Here is a 22,557-nt window from a genome sequence, read left to right as displayed (position 1 = left end):
CCACTGCCTAAAACTGGTCTTCAATAACAATAAGGGAAGAATGCCCACATATACGTGGAAATTGAACAATGCTCTACTCAATGATAACCTGGTCAAGGAAGAAATAAAGAAAGAAATTAAAAACTTTTTTAGAATTTAATGAAAATGAAGATACAACATACTCAAACTTATGGGACACAATGAAAGCTGTGCTAAGAGGAAAACTCATAGCGCTGAGTGCCTGCAGAAAGAAACAGGAAAGAGCAAATGTCAGCAGCTTGACAGCACACCTAAAAGCTAAAGAACAAAAAGAAGCAAATACACCCAGGAGGAGTAGAAGGCAGGAAATAATCAAACTCAGAGCTGAAATCAACCAAGTAGAAACAAAAAGGACCATAGAAAGAATCAACAGAACCAAAAGTTGGTTCTTTGAGAAAATAAACAAGATAGATAAACCCTTAGCCAGACTAACGAGAGGACACATAGAGTGTGTCCAAATTAACACAATCAGAAATGAAAAGGGAGACATAACTACAGATTCGGAGGAAATTCAAAAAATCATCATATCTTACTATAAAAACCTATATTCAACAAAATTTGAAAATCTTCAGGAAATGGACAATTTCCTAGACAGATACCAGGTATCGAAGTTAAATAAGGAACAGATAAACCAGTTAAACAACCCCATAACTCCTAAGGAAATAGAAGTAGTCATTAAAGGTCTCCCAACCAAAAAGAGCCCAGGTCCAGACGGGTTTAGTGCAGAATTCGATCAAACCTTCATAGAAGACCTCATACCAATATTATCCAAACTATTCCACAAAATTGAAACAGATGGAGCCCAACCGAATTCCTTCTACGAAGCCACAATTACATTATACCTAAACCACACAAAGACACAACAAAGAAAGAGAAATTCAGACCAATTTCCCTTATGAATATCGAAGCAAAAATACTCAATAAAATTCTGGCAAACCGAATTCAAGAGCACATCAAAACAATCATCCACCATGATCAAGTAGGCTTCATCCCAGACATGCAGGGATGGTTTAATATACGGAAAACCATCAACGTGATCCATTATATAAACAAACTGAAAGAACAGAACCACATGATCATTTCATTAGATGCTGAGAAAGCATTTGACAAAATTCAACACCCCTTCATGATAAAAGTCCTGGAAAGAATAGGAATTCAAGGCCCATACCTAAACATAGTAAAAGCCATATACAGCAAACCAGTTGCTAACATTAAACTAAATGGAGAGAAACTTGAAGCAATCCCACTAAAATCAGGGACTGGAAAAGGCTGCCCACTCTCTCCCTACTTATTCAATATAGTTCTTGAAGTTCTAGCCAGAGCAATCAGACAATAAAAGGAGATCAAAGGGATACAGATCGGAAAAGAAGAGGTCAAAATATCACTATTTGCAGATGACATGATAGTATATTTAAGTGATCCCAAAAGTTCCATCAGAGAACTACTAAAGCTGATAAACAACTTCAGCAAAGTGGCTGTGTATAAAATTAACTCAAATAAATCAGTTGCCTTCCTCTATACAAAAGAGAAACAAGCCGAGAAAGAAATTAGGGAAACGACACCCTTCATAATAGACCCAAATAATATAAAGTACCTCGGTGTGCCTTTAACCAAGCAAGTAAAAGATCTGTACAATAAGAACGTCAAGACACTGAGGAAAGAAATTGAAGAAGACCTCAGAAGATGGAAAGATCTCCCATGCTCATGGATTGGCAGGATTAATATAGTATAAATGGCCATTTTACCAAAAGCAATCTACAGATTCAATGCAATCCCCATCAAAATACCAATCCAATTCTTCAAAGAGTTAGACAGAACAATTTGCAAATTCATCTGGAATAACAAAAAACCCAGGATAGCTAAAGCTATCCTCAACAATAAAAGGACTTCAGGGGGAATCACTATCCCTGAACTCAAGCAGTATTACAGAGCAATAGTGATAAAAACTGCATGGTATTCGTACAGAGACAGATAGACCAATGGAATAGAATTGAAGACCCAGAAATTAACCCACACACCTATGGTCACTTGATTTTTGACAAAGGAGCCAAAACCATCCAATGGAAAAAAGATAGCATTTTCAGCAAATGGTGCTGGTTCAACTGGAGGGCAACATGTAGAAGAATGCAGATCGATCCATCCTTATCACCCTGTACAAAGCTTAAGTCCAAGTGGATCAAGGACCTCCACATCAAACCAGACACACTCAAACTAATAGAAGAAAAACTAGGGAAGCATCTGGAACACATGGGCACTGGAAAAATTTCCTGAACAAAACACCAATGGCTTATCCTCTAAGATCAAGAATCGATAAATGGGATCTCATAAAACTGCAAAGCTTCTGTAAGGCAAAGGACACTGTGGTTAGGACAAAACGGCAACCAACAGATTGGGAAAAGATCTTTACCAATCCTACAACAGATAGAGGCCTTATTTCCAAAATATACAAAGAACTCAAGAAGTTAGACCACAGGGAGACAAATAACCCTATTAAAAAATAGAGTTCAGAGCTAAACAAAGAATTCACAGCTGAGGAATGCGGAATGGCGGAGAAACACCTAAAGAAATGTTCAACATCTTTAGTCATAAGGGAAATGCAAATCAAAACAACCGTGAGATTTCACCTCACACCAGTGCGATTGGCTAAGATCAAAAACTCAGGTGACAGCAGATGCTGGCGAGGATGTGGAGAAAGAGGAACACTCCTCCATTGTTGGTGGGATTGCAGACTGGTAAAACCATTCTGGAAATCAGTGTGGAGGTTCCTCAGAAAATTGGACTTTGAACTGCCTGAGGATCCAGCTATACCTCTCTTGGGCATATACCCAAAAGATGCCTCAACATATAAAAGAGACACGTGCTCCACTATGTTCATCGCAGGCTTATTTATAATAGCCAGAAAATGGAAAGAACCCAGATGCCCTTCAACAGAGGAATGGATACAGAAAATGTGGTACATCTACACAATGGAATATTACTCAGCTATCAAAAACAACGAGTTTATGAAATTCGTAGGCAAATGGTTGGAACTGGAAAATATCATCCTGAGTGAGCTAACCCAATCACAGAAAGACATACATGGTATGCACTCATTGATAAGTGGCTATTAGCCCAAATGCTTGAATTACCCTAGATCCCTAGAACAAACGAAACTCAAGACGGATGATCAAAATGTGAATGCTTCACTCCTTCTTTAAATGAGGAAAAAGAATACCCTTGGCAGGGAAGGGAGAGGCAAAGATTAAAACAGAGACTGAAGGAACACCCATTCAGAGCCTGCCCCACATGTGGCCCATACATATACAGCCACCCAATTAGACAAGATGGATGAAGCAAAGAAGTGCAGACCGACAGGAGCCGGATGTAGATCGCTCCTGAGAGACACAGCCAGAATACAGCAAATATAGAGGCGAATGCCAGCAGCAAACCACTGAACTGAGAATAGGTCCCCTATTGAAGGAATCAGAGAAAGAACTGGAAGAGCTTGAAGGGGCTCGAGACCCCAAAAGTACAACAATGTCAAGCAACCAGAGCTTCTAGGGACTAAGCCACTACCTAAAGACTATACATGGACTGACCCTGGACTCTGACCCCATAGGTAGCAATGAATATCCTAGTAAGAGCACCAGTGGAAGGGGAAGCCCTGGGTCCTGCTAAGACTGAACCCCCAGTGAACTAGTCTATGGGGGGAGGGCGGCAATGGGGGGAGTGTTGGGAGGGGAACACCCATAAGGAAGGGGAGGGGGGAGGGGGATGTTTGCCCGGAAACCGGGAAAGGGAATAACACTCGAAATGTATATAAGAAATACTCAAGTTAATAAAAAAAAAAATCAAAAAAAAAGACAAAATAAATTGATCAAAATAGAGAGAAGTAGTCATATTTTGTGTTGATTCCGTATCTGAATATTGTACGGGATTGGTTCTAATGCTTTGATTTAATCAGGAATCTGCATGCCAAAATGCTGAAGGTCCTTGTTCCCAGCTGATTTTTGATCGATCAATGAAGATGCCAGCAGCCAATGGTTGGTCAAAGGGAGATAGGGCAAGACCTTTAGATTTGTGTAGTAAAGGACCTGGGAAAAAAGGAGAGAAAATTGTCATGACTCAGGAAAAATGGGATATAGAAACTGCAGGAGCGAAGCCAACCAGCCATGTGAGAATTCTAGTGTGTGGCCACTGGCCACTCCTCCAAGTGTGTGTGTGTGTGTGTGTGTGTGTGTGTGTGTGTGTGTGTGTGTGTGTGTGTGTCTCATTTGCAGAATCACAGAGTTCTGGGGTTGGTGACTGGAAGTGCATGACCCACTGGGAGTACACAACTGAACTCACCCCTATAGAAAGTCTGTGGATGTACTTAAATTTATGTATCACCACCAAATCAAGAATTATAGCATTTTGAAGATCATTTATAGACCTATGAAGAACAATGAATATTTATTCAACTAATGCATATACTTCCTAGTTCAGTGTCTAAAGAATTATCCTACGTTTACTATTCTAGTACAAATAACTTTCTGTTAATTTAGTATTTTTATATTTAGTGTATTTGTGTTTTCTATTTGGTACTTGGATTTCTGATAATGACCTATAAGAATAGTGTTAAATTAATAATTAATGTCAATAGATTCAAGACTCTAATATCATTTATGGGAGAGAATAATTTTTAATTTTCATTGGGTTAAGAAATGCAGCATTGTAACCTTTGACTTAAATGATAAAAAATAACAAAATTTATTAGTTATCTTTAAACAGAAATATAAAGGAAATAATTTGGTTACTTATCAAGCTGAGTAAGTATGATGGTATAGCTAAGCACTCAAGAGACAGATGTACAAGTTCAAGACAAGCCTAGTCAACATATTTCCAAGCCTACCATGGTGATGTAATGGTATTCAATACCAAATAAGTTCATCAGAGCAGTTTTTACTTATTCATTAATATACTTACAGAAGCTTAATCAGAGATTTATTCTAGAAGTCATAGGTCAGATGTCATTAAAAAGCATTTATTAAAATGCTACACAGTAAAAATTCAAGCATAACTTAAAGTGGGTTCAATTCTTTTGATACCACTGTGGTAAATAGAATAATAAATGACATGAGATGCATAATTTTTGAAGTTCCCAGTACTTATTCACATTAGGTATGTTTATCTGGTATTCTAATTAGTATACAATGGGGTTATATAGTTTTAAAGATTGAATTTTTATTCTTATGGATTCTTTGACTAAATGTATGTCTGAGGAGCACATACATTCAGTGACTGTAGAGGTTAGAGAGCATCTGATTTCCTGAAAATAGAATACAGACATTTTTGAGTGAATATGTGGGTTCTGAGAACTAAATAAAGGTCCTTTACAAGAACAGCAAGTACTTTTAACCTCTGAGCTAACTCTCTACTCCCTAGATTACATATTTAAAACTTAATCAAATATATTTGATGCTTATAATACTCTTATTGCTGAATACAGTGAGTTCTATATTTTTCTGCAAAGTCTAGCCTCATTCGGTGATTTGTAATAATCACTGAATGATCATGATGGTTTTTGCTGAAAGTTATGGTTATTATAGTAATATGTTAAAATCAGACAGCATTGGAATTTATGTTAACAATTGATTTCTAATGCTTCTTGATAGCATATGATACCCTTCTAAATAATTTTATCCACAGTGTATATTATTTTAAAACTATAGTCAATTTATGAAATCTGCCATTGCTTTATCAAATAAATGGGTATATTATCTACATGTCTTTTCTTGATATGCTAATATTGTTCACAATATCTTCACTAGTATTTTCTATATCATGAATTCACTTTCTAATTTCTGCAACTCTATCATCTACAACAGAGTCATGAAGTAAGATCAGTTCAGTTATCTAATTTGTATATTTTTCTATTTCTCATATTATATGTCATGATTACATTGTGTCTTCACAGAAGGACCCAATTCTTTCAAAATTATACATGAAGATTGATGATATATTTTCTAAACAACTGATATTCATATTTAGCCCTCATCCCATTAATTTTCATTAATGTACATAGAATTGTGAATCTATCCCAAAAGTTTTTCAAACTGCTTTGCTTAGATTTATCTAAGAAACCATTATCTACAAAGATGTAGCTTTAAAATATATTTTTTTTAAGAAAAGATAAATTACTCCTTGATCTGTGGGTTTCAGGATGTGTGTGTGTTGTGTTATGGAAAAATAATGTTAAATAGAGCTAATTTTTAATTTTCATTTATGCTTCAGTATTCCTTATTCTTCCTCGTTCCCTACTGTACCTTTTTGCCTATAGTAATACTCCTTTTCCCATTAATATTTTTTATTCCCATTCCTATAATTTCATTCTTTCATACACCATGGCTTTTTTTCTTCCGTTCTGATTTCTACATATATTTAGTCTCACTTAATTACACATCTGTAATTGTCTTAATAATTATTTATAGTTGTGACAAAACAACAAGACAAACACTACATATAAAGAAATCATTTAATTTATAACTCAGAGGTGCAGAAAGATAGAGTTCATGACTATAATGAATGGAAGCATGGCAGCAGGTACATGTAGTCATAGCTCTGGAACAATAGTTGAAGCCTCATAGTTTGAACCACAATCAGAGAGAGCAAACTGGAAATAGCTTTGGCTTTTAAAACCTCCAAGCCTTCCCCTAGTGAAATACTTCTTCCAAAGTAGTCTTATCTCCTAACCCTTCACAAATATGTTCATGCACTGAGTATTACATATTGAAAGATATGAGCCTAAAAATGGGACATTCTCATTCAAAACACCACAGTAAAATTTAGAAAGAAGAATTCAAATCTAAAAGAGAATGTAACACTATTTGGTTTTCATAGCCTGTATTACTATAGTATTATTGTACTTGTTATCAGTATTATTTTACTTGTTATATCCATTGTCCTAATAATGTCATATATTATGTTTTCTTTGTTCATGAATAAATTTCCAATATATATGTCTACATTTCAATATTCACTCATTAGTTGATATATACATAGGTTCTCCTAATTTCCTTGGTGTTATGGAGATGGAGTAGAAATAAATGTGCAAGTGTCTCTGCAGTTGAATATGAATCCCTTTGATAATATCCCTAAGAGTGCAATATATGGGTCATATAATAAATCTATTTTTAGTTTTTTGAGACTACTTCACAATGGCTTTTGCAGTTATTGTACACTACCACCAATAAACTTTTCTTTTTCTCTACAACCATACTGGCATTTGTTGCAATAATATTTATTGATAATAGGTATTCTGACTAGGTGGATATGGAATCTCAAAGGATTTTTAATTTGCATTTTACTGATCACAAATAATGTTGAATATATTTTACAATATTTTTCTTCTTTTTAAAAATTCTTCTCTCATATTTTACATGCCAAGAAGTTTCCCCTCACCATCTCCTCCCAGGTTTTGCCCCTCACTTTTCCTTTACCACAAATCCTCCCTATTTCCCCTCATAAAAGTGCAGTCCTCCCAAGTATGCCAAGGTACAACTGCACAACACGATAAATAAGACCGGGTACATTCCATTATATCAAGGATGGATGGGACCACCTAGTATGAGAAAGAATGTCCCACAAGTATGCAAAAGAATCATGGACTAGACCCTCTCTCACTGCCAAGATTTCTGCTAGCATACCAAGCTATTAAGCCATAACATATACTCAGAGGACCTAGGTCACATCTCTATACATTGCCTAATCTCTGTAAGGCCCAATGAGTGGATTAGTTGATCCTGTGGCCCATATTTTCTTATTCTTGTGATGTTGCTAGCATCTTTGCTTCTGCTGGTCCTTCCTCCCCCACTCCATAGTACTCTCCAAGCCCCATCTCATATTAGGCTGTAGAACTCTACATCTTCTACAACTAGTGCTAAATAAAGTCTCCCTGGTCTCCTTGATGATAATTTTGCCAAGTCAGGACAAACTATAGGTCAAAGGTTTTTGACTGGGTTTCTGTCTCAATCCTTCAATTTGATGCTTTGCTTACTTGCAGAAGATGGCTGGTTCATACTTATCACTCATTACTAGCATTCTTTGCTACGGTTACTTTCATAGATTCAATCTAGTTTCCATTGCTATAGGTTTCTACCCTGTCCCTAAAATGCTCCCAATTCCAGTCATTTCTCCCAGGATTTTCTCCCTCCCTTTTTGCCACGTGATTCCTTTAGTTCTTGATCATACTCGCCCATAGTTCACCCATGAAACACTGTTTGGTTGTGGTTTTCTTACTGTGGACTCTGTTCACATTTCCAACATCTACCCCTCTGGTCTCAGTGGCTGTTACACTCTCATAATTCTCTGCCTCTGCTCTGTTTATATTCCCAACATCTGCCCCTGAGATTTAACTCCCAACAACTCATTAAAATCATGACTCAACAAATTACAACCCAACACTCAGATTTATATGTTAATCTCTCAATTCATAATGCATCCACATAATACATACAGTACTTTTTAGCTTCTTTTTTTAAAAATTGTTTTAATTTTCATAATGGGTGTTATATTGAGTCTTGTTGTTATATTATTACTCTGGGAGAGAGTGGAAGATACAAGCTTTCCTGGTTATAGACAAAATAACATGGTATTTTGGGAGAAAGGCTTTGTCTTTTTGTTTTTAAAAGGGGCAGTTAGGCTTTGGACACTTTCCAGAGTTATACTGCTTAGATTTGGTAAAGGTAGACATCCTGAAAAATTAAAGTCATGAGAATAAAGACGGAGATGGGGCATGATGACCCAGATCCAGGTGGTCTTGATAGCCAAGGTAGGTGGGATGGATTTCTGTAGGCAAATTTATCTTATGAAGGTGAGTGGTTTATATCCTTATCAATTTTTTTGTGTGTATATTGTGTGGATGTATTGTGGATTGAGAAATTAACATATATGTGTGTGTTTGTGTATTTGTGTGTATTTGTGCACATGAGCGTGCATGTGTGTGTATGTGTGTATGTATGTTTGTATTTGTGTGTATATGTGTGCATGCATATAGAAAAGGTTAGAAGAATTGACATAATTATAATTAACATTAAGACTACTAAAATTTTTTTCTTATATTTTTCTTTAGCAGTTTCAGAATTTTGACTTTTAATAAAGGTGTATGATCCAGGTTGAATTAAGCCTTTTGATGTATAAGACATATATACCATATTTCATTCCTTTTTCAGATAGATATTCATGGTTGCCAGCAATATATACTGAGTAATTTTCTAGTACCAATTTTTGATTTTGATACCTTTGTCAAAACTTAGGTAGCCAAAGGTTTATAGACTTAATCCTAGGTCCACTATTACATTATGTATTAGGAGAATACATATGCGGATTTATGCCAGTCTGATGCTGATTTCCCCTCTATGAGGTGATAAGAATAAGGTATATCCTCTTGTTTTAAGACAGAATGTTCTATAAATGTCTGTTAAGTCCATTTGGTTCATGACTTCTGTTAGCCTGTCTATGTCTCTGTTTGATTTCTGTTTCCATAATATGTCCATTGATGAGAGTGGGGTGTTGAAATCTTCTGCTATTATTGTGTGAGGTGCAATATGTGCTTTGAGCTTTAGTACGGTGTCTTTTATGTATGTAGTTGCCCTTGTATTTGGAGCATAGATATTTAGGATTGAGGGTTCATCTTGGTGGATTTTTTCCTTTAATGAATATGAAGTGTCCTTCCTTAACTTTTTTGATGACTTTTGGTTGAAAATCGATTTTATTCAATATTAAAATGGTACTCCAGCTTGCTTCTTCAGACCATTTGCTTGGAAAATTGTTTTCCAGCCTTTAACTCTGAGGTAGTGTCTGTCTTTGAATCTGAGGTGTGTTTCCTGTAGGCAGCAAAATGCTGGGTCCTCATTATGTATCCAGTTTGTTAACCTGTGTCTTTTTATTGGGGAATTGAGTCCAATGATGTTGAGAGATATTAAGCAATAGTGATTGTTGCTTCCTGTTATCTTCCTATTTGGAGGTGAGATTATGTTTGTGTACTTGTCTTCTCTTTGTTTTGTTACAAAACGATTAGTTTCTTAGGGTGTAACTTGCTTCCTTGTGTTGGGTTTTACCATTTATTGTCCTCTGTAGGTCTGGATTTGTAGAAAGATATTGTGTAAATTTGTTTTTGTCATGGAATATCTTGGTTTTTCCATCTATGTTAATTGAGAACTTTCCTGGATTCAGTAACCTGGGCTGGCATTTCTGTTCTCTTATGGTCTGTATGACATCTGTCCAGGATCTTCTGGTTTTCATAGTCTCTGGTGAGATGTCTGGTATAATTCTGATAGGTCTGCCTTTATATGTTACTTGACATTTTTCCCTTACTGCTTTTATTATTCTTTCTTTGTTTTGTGCATTTGATGTTTTGGCTATTATGTGACGGGAGGAGTTTCTCTTCTGGTTCAATCTATTTCGAGTTCTGTATGTTTATGGGCATCTCTTTCTTTAGGTTAGGGAAGTTTTATTCTATGATTTTGTTGAAGATATTTACTGGTCCTTTGAGTTGAGAGTCTTCACTCTCTTCTATAACTATTATCCTTAGGTTTGATCTTCTCATTGTGTCCTGGATTTCATGTATGTTTTGGGCCAGGAGCCTTTTCTGTTTTACATTATCATTGACAGTTGTGTCGGTGATTTCTATGGAACCTTCTGCTCCTGAGATTCTCCCTTCTATCTCTTGTATTCTGTTTGTTATGCTTATAACTTTGGCTCCTCGTCTCTTCCTTTGGTTTTCTACATCCAGGGATGTCTCCTTTTGTGCTTTCTGTATTGCTTCTATTTCCAGTTTTATTTCCTTCACCTATTTGATTGTGTTTTCCTGTAATTCTTTCAGGGATTTTTGTGTTTTGTGTTCCCCTCCAAGGGCTCCTAGTTTTTTACTTGTGTTTTCCTGCATTTCTCTAAGGGAGTCCTAAAAGTCCTCCAGCACCATGATTAAATGTGATTTTACATCTAGATATTTCTTTTTTGGTGTGTTTGGATATTCAGTGTTTGCTTTGATAGGAGAATTGGGCCCTGATGATGCCATCTAGTTTTGCTTTCTTTTGCTTGGGTTCCTGAGCTTTTCTCTTGCCATTCGGTTGCCTCTGGTGTTACCTTATTTTGCTATTTCTGACAGTGGCTTGTCCATACTATAAGCCCGTGTGTCAGGAGTTTTGTAGACCTGTTTTCCTGTTTTCTTTCAGCCAGTTATGGGAACAGAGTGTTCTGCTTTCAGGTGTGAAGTCTTTCCTGTCCACTGGATTTCAGGTGTCCCTTTGGGCAGAAACCAGAAGGACTGCCCATACTTCTCCTGGGTCCCTGTGCACAGGTGGACCAGATGGTGCTAGGCATTTTCCTCTAGTGTCAGAAATGTGGGAAGAGAGTAGTCTCCTTTGGTTTCCCAGAGATTTGGGTACAGGGAGCTGTTTGACCGGGTCCATTCATATCCAGGCGCTGTCTGGACTGCAGGGCTCCTGCAGCTTGACTGCCTCTATCATCCTGTGCCTTGGAGGAGGGAGCCGTGGGCCAGGATCTGCGAGGTTTGGGTACCATGAGCAAATACATCTTGATGTCAGCAATAGTGACTGCATTTGGCGGATACATATTTGATGGATCCGCTGGTGGGGCGGTCTCTGGATGCTCTTTTCTTTAGTCCCTGATCAACTCTTTGTCCTTTTATTTCCTCCCTGAGTATTTTGTTCTGCCTACTAAGAAGAACTGAAGGAGCCATGTTTTGGTCTTCCTGTTTTCCTGAGCTTCAAATGATCTGTGATTATTTTATTTATCTATTTTTTTTTAGGTATTCCAAACTTTTGGACTAATATCCATTTATCAGTGAGTGCATACATACCTTGTGTGTTCTTTCATGACTGGGTTGACTCATTCAGGATGGCATTTTCTAGTTCTACCCATTTGCTTAAGAATTTCATAAAGTCACTGTTTTTAAGAGCTAAGTAGTAATCCATTGTATAAAAGTACCACATTTTCTGTATCCATTCTTCTGATGAAGGACTTCTGTGTTCTTCCCAGCTTCTGGCTCTTATAAATAAGGCTTTAAGTGGGTGATGGAGAGATTGCTCAGTGGTTAAGATCACTGACTGATTATCCAGAGGTACGTAGTTCAATTCCCAGCAAACACATGGTATCTCACAACCATCTGTAATGAGATATGATACCCTCTTATGGTGTGTCTGAAGACAATGATAGTGTGCTCATGTACATAAAATAAATACATATTTAATAAGTAAATAAATAAGTCTGCTATGAACATAATGGAGCATGTATCCTTGGTATATGCTAGAGCATATTTGGTTGTATGCCCAGGAGTGGTATAGCTGGTTCTTCAGGTAGTACTGTGTCTAATTTTTGAGGGAAGTGCCAGATTTACTTCCAGAATGGTTGTACCCACTTGCAATCCACAAACAAAGGACAAGTGTTCTTATTTCTCCACATCCTGACCAGCATTTAATGTCACCTGTGTTTTGAACTTATTCGTTCTGACTGGTGTGAGATGGTATCTCAATGTTGTTTTGATTTGCATTTCTTTGATGATTAAAGATGTTGAACATTTCTTTAGGTGCTTCTCAGCTATGTTGTATTCCTCAGTTTAGAATTCTTTGTTTTTATATCTGTTCAACATTTTTAATAAGATTATTTGATTGTCTGGAGTCTAACTTCTTGTGTTCTTTGTATATATAAGATATTATAATTCTATCAGATGTAAGATTGATAAAGACCTCTTCTCAATCTATTGGTTGCCATTTTAACCAATTGACAGTGTCTTTTGCCTTACAGAAGCTTTGCAGTTTTATGAGGTCCCATTTGTTGATTCTTGATCTTAGAGCATAAGCTATTAGTATTCTGTTCAGGAAATTTTCTCCTATGTCTATGTGTTTGAGGATCTTTTTCATTTTTTCTTCTATTATTTGGAGTGTGTCTGGTTTTATGTGGATGTCTTTGATCTACTGGGACTTGAACTTTGTACAAGGAGATAAGAATTCATCAATTTGCATTCTTCTACATGGTGCTCTCCAGTTGAAACAGCACCATTTGACAGGGATGGTGTTTCCCCAAGAAGTTCTTTTATTGTTGAGAATAATTTTTACTATGCTGTGATTTTGATTTTAAAAATGAATTTACAAGTTGCTCTTTCTAATTCTGAGTTGGAATTTTGATGTGGATTTCATTGAATCTGTAGATTACTCTTCGCAAGATGGTCATTCTTACTATACTAATCCTGCTAATCCATGATCATGGGAGATCTTCCCATCTTCTGAGATCTTCTTCAATTTCTTTCTTCAGAGACTTAAAGTTCTTGCCGTGTAGATCTTTCACTTGTTTGGTTAGTGTCACACAGAGTTGTTTTATATTACTTGTAACTATTGTGAAGGGTATCATTTCCCTAGTATCTTTCTCAGCCTGATTATCATTTGAGTAGAGGAAGGCTAGTGATGTTTTTGAGATAATTTTATATCCACCCACTTTGCTCAAGTTGTTTATCAGCTGTAGGAGTTCTCTGGTAGAATTTTTGGGGTCAGTTAATTATATTACCATATCATCTGCAGATAGTGATATTTTGATTTTTTTCCATTTACTATGTATCCTTTTCACCTCTTTTTGTTATCTGATTGCTCTGGCTAGGACTCCAAGTACTATATTGAATAAATAAGGAGAGACTATGCAGCCTTGTCTAGTCCCTGGTTTTAGTGGGATTGCTTCAAGTTTCTCTTCATTTAGTTTGATATTGGTCATTGGTTTGCTGTATATTGCTTTTACTTGTTTATTTATGGGACTTGATTTCCTGTATATCTTGATTTTTCACTATGAAACTTTGTTGAGGATATTAATAGATCAAAATATTTCTGGGGTAGTTCATGGAGCCTTTCAAATATAAATTCATGATGTATTAATGGAGGATATTTTAACAATTCCTTTTCTAATCTTTTAATATATTTTTAATTACTACAGTTAATACTTAGAGGTATATATAATAATATAATAACAGTTAAGAAAGTAATCATCTTTGAATTTTAACTACATTTAGAAAAATGGCCTCGCTTTCTCCCTAGGTTGTAAGTCTTGGCTGTAATTCTTTTATATATGACCACTTATTATGTTGTAGTCAATTATGTCTTCCTGTAGGACTTTGGAGATGTGTTGAACTTTGTTAAGTATATTTTATATATCTCTTCTGATAGTACATTTAATAATTTTAAATTTTTTTCTAATACTGTATTTTTTTGCTTATTGACTTACATTTGTTGAAAGAACCTTGCAGCTCAAAACAGAAACCTACTTGGTTATAATAAATGATATTAATGGAATTTTGAATTATATTTACAGATATTTTTGAGAAATTTTGCATAGAATATCATTGGAGAAATTGGTCTGCAGTTTTTTGTTTGAACTAGTTGAGTTTTGTATAAAAGTTATCTTAGCTCCATAGTATAAGTTTGATAATGATCCTTTCCGCTTTTTGGACTAGGTTGTTGTCTATTTGTCCTAGATATTCCTTGAATTTAGTAGTAGGTGGCCTTATCTTTGAGTGGAGATGTAACAATTGTTTTGGTGTCATTGGTTGTTAAGAATGTATGCAATTGGTTTTCAGCTGTTGTAATGGTTTCAATAAAACATATGTATTTATAATTTTAGATAATTTAAATAAATTTCTTAAATTGCTGGAATATAAGTTTTCATAATACTCCGTGATGATCTTCGAAATTTAACTACAGTGTATTGGAGTATAACTATTTCTATGATGGCTAATCTTAATGTTATACTGAACTTCATTTACAGTAAATATGAATAAAATCTGTGGCTATGTCTATAAGCCCAAAAAATGTTAGTCGATATAGGAAGACTCATACTGAATACATATTTAACTTTGTACTCTCTCAAATGTCTCTGACTCTGCCTATGGTCTCCGACATATCTTTTTTTTTTTATTAACTTGAGTATTTCTTATATACATTTCGAGTGTTATTCCCTTTCCCGGTATCCGGGCAAACATCCCCCTCCCCCCTCCCCTTCCTTATGGGTGTTCCCCTCCCAACCCTCCCACCATTGCCGCCCTCCCCCCACCAGTCCAGTTCACGGAGGGTTCAGTCTTAGCAGGACCCAGGGCTTCCCCTTCCACTGGTGCTCTTACTAGGATATTCATTGCTACCTATGAGGTCAGAGTCCAGGGTCAGTCCATGTATAGTCTTTAGGTAGTGGCTTAGTCCCTGGAAGCTCTGGTTGCTTGGCATTCTTGTACTTTTGGGGTCTCGAGCCCCTTCAAGCTCTTCCAGTTCTTTCTCTGATTCCTTCAACGGGGGACCTATTCTCAGTTCGGTGGTATGCTGCCGGTATTCGCCTCTGTATTTGCTGTATTCGGGCTGTGTCTCTCAGGAGCGATCTACATCCGGCTCCTGTCGGTCTGCACTTCTTTGCTTCATCCATCTTGTCTAATTGGGTGGCTGTATATGTATGGGCCACAGGTGGGGCAGGCTCTGAATAGGTGTTCGTTCAGTCTCTGTTTTAATCTTTGCCTCTCTCTTCCCTGCCAAGGGTATTCTTGTTCCCCTTTTAAAGAAGGAGTGAAGCATTCACATTTTGATCATCCGTATGGAGTTTCATTTGTTCTAGGCATCTAGGGTAATTCAAGCATTTGGGCTAATAGCCATTTATCAATGAGTGCATACCATGTATGTCTTTCTGTGATTGGGTTAGCTCACTCAGGATGATGTTTTCCAGTTCCAACCATTTGCCTACGAATTTCATAAAGCCATTGTTTTTGATAGCTGAGTAATATTCCATTGTGTAGATGTACCACATTTTCTGTATCCATTCCTCTGTTGAAGGGCATCTGGGTTCTTTCCAGCTTCTGGCTATTATAAATAAGGCTGCAATGAACATAGTGGAGCATGTGTCTTTTTTATATGTTGGGGCATCTTTTGGGTATATGCCCAAGTGAGGTATAGCTGGATCCTCAGGCAGTTCAATGTCCAATTTTCTGAGGATCCTCCAGACTGATTTCCAGAATGGTTGTACCAGTTTGCAAACCCACCAACAATGGAGGAGTGTTCCTCTTTCTCCACATCCTCGCCAGCATCTGCTGTCCCCTGAGTTTTTGATCTTAGCCATTCTCACTGGTGTGAGGTGAAATCTCAGGGTTGTTTTGATTTGCATTTCCCTTATGACTAAAGATGATGAACATTTCTTTAGGTGTTTCTCAGCCATTCGGCATTCCTCAGCTGTGAATTCTTTGTTTAGCTCTGAGCCCCATTTTTTAATAGGGTTATTTGTTTCCCTGCGGTCTAACTTCTTGAGTTCTTTGTATATTTTGGATATAAGGCCTCTATCTGTTGTAGGATTGGTAAAGATCTTTTCCCAATCTGTTGGTTGCCGTTTTGTCCTAACCAGAGTGTCCTTTGCCTTACAGAAGCTTTGCAGTTTTATGAGATCCCATTTGTCGATTCTTGATCTTAGAGCGTAAGCCATTGGTGTTTTGTTCAGGAAATTTTTTTCCAGTGCCCATGTGTTCCAGATGCTTCCCTAGTTTTTCTTCTATTAGTTTGAGTGTGTCTGGTTTGATGTGGAGGTCCTTGATCCACTTGGACTTAAGCTTTGTACAGGGTGATAAGCATGGATCAATCTGCATTCTTCTACATGTTGACCTCCAGTTGAACCAGCACCATTTGCTGAAAATGCTATCTTTTTTCCATTGGATGGTTTTGGCTCCTTTGTCAAAAATCAAGTGACCATAGGTATGTGGGTTCATTTTTGGGTCTTCAATTCTATTCCATTGGTCTATCTGTCTGTCTCTGTACCAATACCATGCAGTTTTTATCACTATTGCTCTGTAATACTGCTTGAGTTCAGGGATAGTGATTCCCCCTGAAGTCCTTTTATTGTTGAGGATAGCTTTAGCTATCCTGGGTTTTTTGTTATTCCAGATGAATTTGCAAATTGTTCTGTCTAACACTTTGAAGAATTGGATTGGTATTTGGATGGGGATTGCATTGAATCTGTAGATTGCTTTTGGTAAAATGGCCATTTATACTATATTAATCCTGCCAATCCATGAGCATGGGAGATCTTTCCATCTTCTGAGGTCTTCTTCAATTTCCTTCTTCAGTGTCTTGAAGTTCTTATTGTACAGATCTTTTACTTGCTTGGTTAAAGTCACTCCGAGGTACTTTATATTATTTGGGTCTATTATGAAGGGTATCGTTTCCCTAATTTCTTTCTCGGCTTGCTTCTCTTTTGTATAGAGGAAGGCAATTGATTTATTTGAGTTAGTTTTATACCCAGCCACTTTGCTGAAGTTGTTTATCAGCTTTAGTAGTTCTCTGGTGGAACTTTTGGGATCACTTAAATATACTATCATATCATCTGCAAATAGTGATATTTTGACTTCTTCTTTTCCGATCTGTATCCCCTTGACCTCCTTTTGTTGTCTGATTGCTCTGGCTAGAACTTCAAGAACTATATTGAATAAGTAGGGAGAGAGTGGGCAGCGTTGTCTAGTCCCTGATTTTAGTGGGAGTGCTTCAAGTTTCTCTCCATTTAGTTTAATGTTAGCAACTGGTTTGCTGTATATGGCTTTTACTATGTTCAGGTATGGGCCTTGAATTCCTATTCTTTCCAGGACTTTTATCATGAAGGGGTGTTGAATTTTGTCAAATGCTTTCTCAGCGTCTAATGAAATGATCATGTGGTTTTGTTCTTTCAGTTTGTTTATATAATGGATCACGTTGATGGTTTTCCGTATATTAAACCATCCCTGCATGCCTGGGATGAAGCCTACCTGGTCATGGTGGATGATTGTTTTGATGTGCTCTTGGATTCGGTTTGCCAGAATTTTGTTGAGTATTTTTGCGTCGATATTCATAAGGCAAATTGGTCTGAAGTTCTCTTTCTTTGTTGTGTCTTTGTGTGGTTTAGGTATAAGAGTAATTGTGGCTTCGTAGAAGGTATTCGGTAGTGATCCATCTGTTTCAATTTTGTGGAATAGTTTTGATAATATTGGTATGAGGTCTTCTATGAAGGTTTGATCGAATTCTGCACTAAACCCGTCTGGACCTGGGCTCTTTTTGGTTGGGAGACCTTTAATGACTGCTTCTATTTTCTTAGGAGTTATGGGGTTGTTTAACTGGTTTATCTGTTCCTGATTTAACTTCGGTACCTGGTATCTGTCTAGGAAATTGTCCATTTCTTGAAGATTTTCAAGTTTTGTTGAATATAGGTTTTTATAGTAAGATCTGATTATTTTTTGAATTTCCTCTGAATCTGTTGTTATGTCTCCCTTTTCATTTCTGTTTTTGTTAATTTGGACGCACTCTCTGTGTCCTCTCGTTTGTCCGGCTAAGGGTTTATATATCTTGTTGATTTTCTCAAAGAACCAACTTTTGGTTCTGTTGATTCTTTCTATGGTCCTTTTTGTTTCTACTTGGTTGATTTACGCTATGAGTTTGATTATTTCCTGCCTTCTACTCCTCCTGTGTGTTTTTGCTTCTTTTTGTTCTAGAGCTTTTAGGTGTGCTGTCAAGCTGCTGACATATGCTCTTTCCTGTTTCTTTCTGCAGCCACTCAGCGCTATGAGTTTTCCTCTTAGCACAGCTTTCATTGTGTCCCATATGTTTGGGTATGTTGTACCTTCATTTTCATTAAATTCTAAAAAGTTTTTAATTTCTTTCTTTATTTCTTCCTTTACCAGGTTATCATTGAGTAGAGCATTGTTCAATTTCCAAGTATATGTGGGCATTCTTCCTTGATTGTTATTAAAGACCAGTTTAGGCCGTGGTGGTCTGATAGCACGCATGGGATTATTTCTATCTTTCTGTACCTGTTGAGGCCCGTTTTTTGACCAATTATATGGTCAATTTTGGAGAAAGTACCATGAGGAGCTGCGAAGAAGTTATATCCTTTTGCTTTAGGATAGAATATTCTATAAATATCCGTTAAGTCCATTTGGCTCATGACTTCTCTTAGTCTGTCTACATCTCTGTTTAATTTCTGTTTCCATGATCTGTCCATTGATGAGAGTAGGGTGTTGAAATCTCCCACTATTATTGTGTGAGGTGCAATGTGTGTTTTGAGCTTTAGTAAGGTTTCTTTTACATATGTAGGTGCCCTTGTATTTGGGGCATAGATATTTAGGAATGAGAGTTCATCTTGGTGGATTTTTCCTTTGATGAATATGAAGTGTCCTTCCTTATCTTTTTTGATGACTTTTAGTTGAAAATTGATTTTATTTGATATTAGAATGGCTACTCCAGCTTGCTTCTTCCGACCATTTGCTTGGAAAATTGTTTTCCAGCCTTTCACTCTGAGGTAATGACTGTCTTTGTCTCTGAGGTGTGTTTCCTGTAGGCAGCAGAATGCAGGGTCCTCGTTGCGTATCCAGTTTGTTAATCTATGTCTTTTTATTGGGGAGTTGAGGCCATTGAGGTTGAGAGATATTAAGGAATAGTGATTATTGCTTCCCGTTATATTCATATTTGGATGTGAGGTTATGTTTGTGTGCTTTCATTCTCTTTCTTTTGTTGCCAAGACGATTAGTTTCTTGCTTCTTCTAGGGTATAGCTTGCCTCCTTATGTTGGGCTTTACCATTTATTATCCTTTGTAGTGCTGGATTTGTAGAAAGATATAGTGTAAATTTGGTTTTGTCATGGAATATCTTGGTTTCTCCATCTATGTTAATTGAGAGTTTTGCAGGATACAGTAACCTGGGCTGGCATTTGTGTTCTCTTAGGGTCTGTATGACATCAGTCCAGGATCTTCTGGCCTTCATAGTTTCTGGCGAGAAGTCTGGTGTGATTCTGATAGGTCTGCCTTTATATGTTACTTGACCTTTTTCCCTTACTGCTTTTAATATTCTTTCTTTATTTTGTGCGTTTGGTGTTTTGACTATTATGTGACGGGAGGTGTTTCTTTTCTGGTCCAATCTATTTGGAGTTCTGTAGGCTTCTTGTATGCCTATGGGTATCCCTTTTTTTAGGTTAGGGAAGTTTTCTTCTATGATTTTGTTGAAGATATGTACTGGTCCTTTGAGCTGGGAGTCTTCACTCTCTTCTATACCCATTATCCTTAGGTTTGATCTTCTCATTGAGTCCCGGATTTCCTGTATGTTTTGGACCAGTAGCTTTTTCCGCTTTACATTATCTTTGACAGTTGAGTCAATGACTTCTATGGAATCTTCTGCTCCTGAGTTTCTCTCTTCCATCTCTTGTATTCTGTTGGTGAAGCTTGTATCTACAGCTCCTTGTCTCTTCTTTTGGTTTTCTATATCCAGGGTTGTTTCCATGTGTTCTTTCTTGAATGCTTCTATTTCCATTTTTAGTTCCTTCAACTGTTTGATTGTGTTTTCCTGGTATTCTTTCTGGGATTTTTGCGATTCTTTCAGGGATTTTTGCGATTCCTCTCTGTAGGCTTCTACTTGTTTATTAATGTTTTCCTGTGATTCCCTAAGGGAGATCTTCATGTCTTTCTTGAAGTCCTCCAGCATCATGATCACATATGATTTTGAAACTAGATCTTGCTTTTCTGGTGTGTTTGGATATTCCATGTTTGTTTTGGTGGGAGAATTGGGCTCCGATGATGCCATGTAGTCTTGGTTTCTGTTACTTGGGTTCCTGCGCTTGCCTCTCGCCATCAGATTATCTCTAGTGTTACTTTGTTCTGCTATTTCTGACAGTGGCTATACTGTCCTATAAGCCTGTGTGTCAGGAGTGCTGTAGACCTGTTTTCCTCTCTTTCAGTCAGTTATGGGGACAGAGTGTTCTGCTTTCGGGCGTGTAGTTTTCCTCTCTACAGGTCTTCAGCTGTTCCTGTGGGCCTGTGTCTTGAGTTCACCAGGCAGCTTTCTTGCAGCAGAAAGGTTGGTCTTACCTGTGGTCCCGAGGTTCAAGTTTGCTTGCAGGGTGCTGCCCACGGGCTCTCTGTTGTGGCAGCAACCAGGAATACCTGCGCCGCCCCTTCCGGGAGCTTCAGTGCACCAGGGTTCCAGATGGCCTTTGGTGTTTTCCTCTGGCGTCCGAGATGTGTATGCAGAGTGCAGTCTCTTCTGGTTTCCCAGGCGTGTCTGCCTCTCTGAGGGTTTAGCTCTCCCTCCCACGGGATTTGGGGGCAGAGAACTGTTTATCCAGTCTGTTTCCTTCAGGTTCCGGTGGTGTCTCAGGCAGGTGTCCTGCCGCTCCTGGGCCCGCCCCCACGGGAGCCCAGAGGCCTTATACAGTTTCCTCTTGTGCCAGGGATGTGGGCAGGGGTGGGCAGTGTTGGTGGTCTCTTCCGCTCTGCAGCCTTAGGAGTGGCCACCTGACCAGGAGGTGAGGTCTCTTTCCCACAGGGTCTGGGAGCAGAGAGCTGCTGCGGGCCGGGATCCGCGGGTGTGGGACTTCCGGTAAACACAGGACGTGCCCGGTCCTAGAGGAATTCTGCCTCTGTGTCCCGATTTCACCAGGCAGCTTTCTTGCCGCAGACAAGTTGGTCTTACCTGTGGTCCCGAGGCTCAAGTTCGCTCGCGGGTTGCTGCCCACGGGCTCTCTGTGGCGGCAGCAACCAGGAATCCCACATATCTATAATAAACTTTCTCCTCCATTATACCTAGGATCGGTCACATCGTTTTCTTTCCTTTTTATTTGTTTTAACTTCAGCCTTGAAAAGAAAGTGTTTTATTCTCTGTTTTGTTACAATGTTCTACTGCATCTATCCTATAATTAAGTTCTGAGGTTTGCTCATTAGATTTTTTAGTTTGGAGAATTATCTAGATTCATAGGTGGAATATTTATTTTTTTATTTATTATTATATTATTATTATTATTATTGAACCTATGTGATATTTTGTACATTTTAGAGTTTGTTCTTTGAAACTTTTGGCCCTAAAATATGATTCATAAATACTTATGATTTTTTTTTTTTTGGTTCTTTTTTTCGGAGCTGGGGACCGAACCCAGGGCCTTGCGCTTCCTAGGCAAGCGCTCTACCACTGAGCTAAATCCCCAACCCCAATACTTATGTTTTTTATTGCCAGGGATCAGCTTTGATTTGGTTAGGATTTCCTGAGGAAGAAATATTTGGGGGTAACAAAAGAACAACCTAAAGTCAATTGTATGTACAAACTGATAGCCCAGTAGTCTTCTCAATATGACTTTTTAAACAGCTCTTTCTAAATAGCTCTTGGCTCTGTAGTCTGCTCAATATACTCTTCTGCTTGACACAGTTCTTTCTGCTTAAGAAAGCTTTCTCTTGCTCAAAATATTCTAAAATCTCTCTGGATAGCTCACGGATTTTCTGACCAAAGTCAGAAAAGCTGATAGACTGGATAGAGAAATTATGTAACATTTACACATTGGAGTAAAATTCAGCTACTAAAAAACAATGACTTCATGAAATTTGCAGGCAAATGTCTAGAACTAGAAAATATCATGCTGAGGTAGGTAACCCAAACACAAAAGAACATATATGATATGTAGTCATTTATGAGTGAATATTAGCCCAAAGCTCAGAATACTCACAATACAAATCACAAGCCAAATGGAGCTTAAGAAGAAGGAGGAATAAAGTAT

The sequence above is a fragment of the Rattus norvegicus genome, chromosome X (assembly GCF_021556685.1).
Source record: "Rattus norvegicus strain SHRSP/BbbUtx chromosome X, alternate assembly SHRSP_T2T, whole genome shotgun sequence".
Lineage (NCBI taxonomy): Eukaryota > Metazoa > Chordata > Mammalia > Rodentia > Muridae > Rattus > Rattus norvegicus.
The sequence above is the reverse complement of the archived record's forward strand: the minus strand, read 5'-3'. Positions refer to the sequence as shown.